Here is a 4,845-nt window from a genome sequence, read left to right on the forward strand (position 1 = left end):
AGGAGAGTGTGGCTGGGTGCTCTGTGGACAGGGGTTCGGATCCTATGTAGGGACGGCCTGTGAGCTCACTGGCTGAGCACGGTGTGGGCGACACCAAGCCAAGGGTTACGATCCCGTTACCGGTCACACACACACACACACACACACACACACACACACACACACACACACACACACACACACACACACACACACACACACACACTTCAGCCTTTGCTAAAATTGTTGCAGCATACCCAGGGGAAAATACACAACAGGAATCTAATTAATTATGTTTAGATAACACAGAAAAGTGAAGGTAGAAGCTTAAGAGATTTAAGTCCCAACAGTCAGTAGGTAAAAATAAAATGTGATCTATTGTTCACATACGAGAGATAAGGACAGAAAGACTTGCACATCTCAGGTAGGTTTCTGAATGGCTAAAATTCAATGATATAGAGGAATATATTCTTACTTTTTGGTGAAATGAGGAATCAAGTATTGAGGAATTTCTAAATGAATGATTTTCGATCTGTTTACTTAGTTAAATAAACGCTGCAACCTAATGGCCAAACAGTAAGACTTTCTCTTTAGACATATGTGGACCTAACTGACCACATTTGTCATTTGGCTAAGCATACTAATGATTTCACTTATTCACATTTCAATCGATGCTCATAAGTAAACCACTACCTTGTTTTATCACTCTGCAGGTGATATTATTGTACAACTAAATTTAAGATCTGTCCTAGTTTTATTCAAATAATAATGATGGTAACAAATTGCAAAAACCAATATATGTAAATTCAAGTTCATATGGGACACATACCAAAATACTTAAATCTAGAAGAAATAACAGTTCATATTATGATTTTGTATATCAACAGCTATGCAAACAGACACACACACACACACACACACACACACACACACTTAAATGGACATATATATATATTTTTCTCAATTATAATGTGTTTATTTAGCAAAATAAACTTGAAGAAATTTTCTATTAAAAAACAAGAATATATCCAAATTTTGGATTTCCCATCTTCTTTGGTATTGAGATCAACATTCAGGATATAAAATATTTTATTTTAAAAAGTTTAGTCACTGGGTCTACAACAGTTTTCCATATAAGGAAAATACAATATTAAGTAACCTGTAATTGACTTATTGATCAACCCATGAATGCAAATACAAGCAACCAATTACATGTGGGAGAGAGCAGTATCATCAAAGAAATATTCGTTCATAGACATATGTTTTCTACTGAACATGTATTTTAAGTTTTTAATGATCTTCTGCCATCTTTTTTTACTAGGTAACCTGAATAGCCATCCAGATCCTGTGGTAACAGTTCCTGCTATTCACATAACTAAAGAACTACTTCTCCAAGGAAGCTGACATCATCATACCAGGACTTAGCAACACTCATTTTTCAGCATGACTAAACCACTAATAAAAAATTTCTGTTTTCCTTAGAATTGTGTGCTTCAGTCTTTTCCGTAATACAGCGTCTGAAATTTGCTAATAGCATTAAATTAATATTAATAAAACCCAATCCTATCTAAATCTTTTGTTTCTCTTAAGAAAAATCATTACATAAAAAAAAAACAAACAGATTTTATTTCTTCTAACACTAGTAGTATACAGACTACTAAATTAGCAAAGCCAAACACTTCGAGAAGCAGCATGGGACAACTGAACTACTTTTATTCCTTTAATAATTTCTTTGCCTGCTCCAGTTCTGATTTCTCCAAGTCCCTGCTTTCTTGTGTGAAAATACCTTCCCTTAATTTGTTTGGCCACGGATGGCCAAAGTGGTTGATGCCAAAGTGCCTCTGAATGAGAAACATCTACTGGAAGAGTGATCGAGTGGTGTAGCTGCCATGTGCAACTTCTTCATAGAGGGAGCCGTCCGTCACCTCCCGGAGCAAGACCAGAGATTTCTCCATGATGGTCAGAACCTGTTTGGTCCATAAGTAGGCTTCTTGAAGATACCCTTGATTCATCAGAACTAGGCTTCCTGTGAGCAAAGCCATGCAGGTGGTGGGCTGGTGATTGTGCAGGTATTGAAATCCCATCCTCTCCTGCATGAAGTTTCGTATGTATATCCCGAGGCATTGGCAATCACTTCAAGAAACTTCTCCTGTTGTGTCTTGCTCAGGTAGTGGTACAAGAAGTCACAAGCAGTGGCAAAACCAACCAGGGAGTGAGCAAGCGGGACCTCATCCCAAGGAGCATCCTTCAGCAGCTAGGCCGCTGCCGTCCCTTCCATGTAGTCTCTGGCCGTGTCTCGGGCTCCAGTGCTCTCAGGATACAGCACACAGAACATGGCCAAGGCACCCAGGTTATTTCTGTAAGTTTCATTCCAGCGGGCACTGTGATCCTTGGGGTCCTCTAAGGCGGCTTCTAAACCAACTGGGTCAGTGGCAGACAGTGGAACCACATGCTCGGCTACCTGGAGAGCTGGCCAAGGCCTGCTTGGCGGCAACATGGAGTTGTTCATAGATGGCACACTGGAGAAGGCTCGGCTGCAGGAGTGGGTCAAGCAGCAGGCCAATGAGCGCCAGACAGTGCAGCAGATCTTCAGCCACGTCCAGAGCACAGACTTCCTGCTGCCCAATGTCTGGTTCCAGCGCCAGTCTGCATAGCCCACTGCATCTGCCTGGCTCTTATCCACATCCACGACAAAGTTACACAGAGCCTTGAGGATCACCTTCAAGAAGTGGTTGGTTTCTGCAGACAGAAAATTTCGCATTGCTTGGTATCATATGATTCTGATTATGCACTGTGCAGCATCCTTTACTATTTCAGTGCCCAGGCCCTGAAACTGAGCCGGAAGGGGAAAAGTCTCAGGACAACACAATATCTGATGCATGAAGCTGCCAAGCAACTGGACCTGAATCCAAATCGTTTTTCTATTTTTGCTGCTCTGTTAGGAAATCACATTCTACTCGATAAAGATCTGGCTTCCTTTCATTAGAGTTTACTTGGTCTGTAACATCCACTAGCCTCACTCAAGGACGTTCAATGTTCTTTAGATTTGGAGGAACTAACCATGAAGGAGATAGTTGCAGTGTATCCAGCATGTGAAGGTGGAAGAACTCCAGCCCAGGGAGGGGTCCCCCTGGAGCCATTGGCTTCAATGACCCTGAGATGGAGTTGAGGTGGTTAAAAACTTTGGCAGTTCCAGAGGCCTGAATAGAGGTCAGGTGAACACTGCTGCCATAAGACCCAGGCCCACTCTTGGGAAAGAGTCCAGCACTGCTTGTTTGTTGGCTTGGCAGGTCCAGAAAAGCTCCCTGTGATGTGATGATTCCCATGGTCTTTTCTAGGGACTTTAGAGATTTTAACATCTCTATTATTGCCTGTTTTTGTCTGAGAGTTTGGGTCTCTCTTTTCTCAGTTCTTGAGCCATGGAAGTTAATTCCTCCATGAGCCTCAACTTGGTGCTCTTCAGCTTTCTGCAAGCATCTGTAAGGTTGCATATAATTAGACTTTTCTCTAGCCTGGCATTCTCTGTAGAGAATCTGTTTACTCCTTTTCAGCGGCACTAAGCTTGTCAATGAGTTGGCATTTATCCTCAACCTGCACAGCCAGGGTTCTGCAAGCTGCTGTTTTGGTCTTACATATAGTCAGCTTCTAACAGACTGAACAAGTTTCAATAAAAATAAGAGACCAACCAATAGGTTGATTACAGGTGAGACACCAATGTCTCCCATTGCAGGCTGTGGAAAGTGATTTGTGGACTCAGGTCACTGGGCAGCAGCTCCACCACCAGCTTCCCAAAAAATCCATCCAAAGACAAGCTCCACAGAGAATCACAGCCTCTCCATGGTGCTGCAGCCACTACAGGGCTCTGCCTAGTAACCATAAATCCAGTACCCACAAAAAACCCAGGGAACTCCCCAGCATTCTTCTTGGAACCCAACCAGCCATAGGCAGTCTGGATTGGTCATCTGTGATATGGTCAGTGGTGGGAGAAGATTTGCAAAATAAAATGTATTCATCTCCATTAAAAACAAAAGAAAGAAAAGAAAACAGAAAACATACAGATAATGGTGTGCCACCTTTTGGAATGGTAGCATAATAAGCTCAGTGGAACCACTCCTCGGAAAACAACCATAACTGTTGAAAACTATAAAAAAACAACAATTTTAAATCTTTTGTACTTGTCTTAAGGGAATGAAGCAAATGAACAAAATCAACTACATATTGGTAAGAACAGTGAGTCTGTACCCTTGTGCCATGACCATCCTCCTCTCCGCAACTCCAGCTCAAACCACATAACTACAGATGTGGCCAAAAGACCAGCTTCCTTTTCCCTCTGACTCCAAGGCAAATCTATGATATCTCCCAAAAAGGAATACGCCACCAGCATTTCTATTAATCCCAGCTCTATGTTATAGAGACTGAATTGCAAGCAAAAATGGCCAAGAGATTGAGACTTCCTTTCTCCACCCAGCCCACACATATGGCATAGAGGCACTACCCCAGCTATAGCAGGCCACTAGTACTGGACTGCAGGTTGCTCTCCTCCCAGCTTACTAGTAGGGAGGAAGTTCTAGACCAGGAGTGGCATGCTAAGAAGATAAGAAATTCCTATTTCCTCCCCACAAGGCCCTCTTCATAAATCAAGAGTGTTAGTCTGAAAGAAGTGGACCACTGTCACTGTCCCCAGCTCTGAAGCAGTAGGTCAGAGAATTTTGGGTCCAGGGGGAAAGAAATGCTATAAGAACACAGAGCCATAAAGCTTTCCTTAAGGAAACTGACTTCATTTAGAACAGAGTGTTGGGAAGTGCAAGTCTAAGAATGCTCTTGAGGAAAATGGAGATCTGAGGGATAAGTTATTGAGAGGAGATT

At 42.3% G+C, this 4,845-nt stretch overlaps 1 pseudogene; it reads right to left on the bottom strand.

Moving 5' to 3' along the window:
* Window positions 1-1,691: 1,691 nt before the first annotated feature.
* LOC134391802 (dermatan-sulfate epimerase-like) lies at window positions 1,692-2,740 on the bottom strand (annotated as a pseudogene).
* Between the last annotated feature and the right edge of the window lie 2,105 nt (window positions 2,741-4,845).

Source organism: Cynocephalus volans, chromosome 12 (genome assembly GCF_027409185.1).
Source record: "Cynocephalus volans isolate mCynVol1 chromosome 12, mCynVol1.pri, whole genome shotgun sequence".
Classification (NCBI taxonomy): domain Eukaryota; kingdom Metazoa; phylum Chordata; class Mammalia; order Dermoptera; family Cynocephalidae; genus Cynocephalus; species Cynocephalus volans.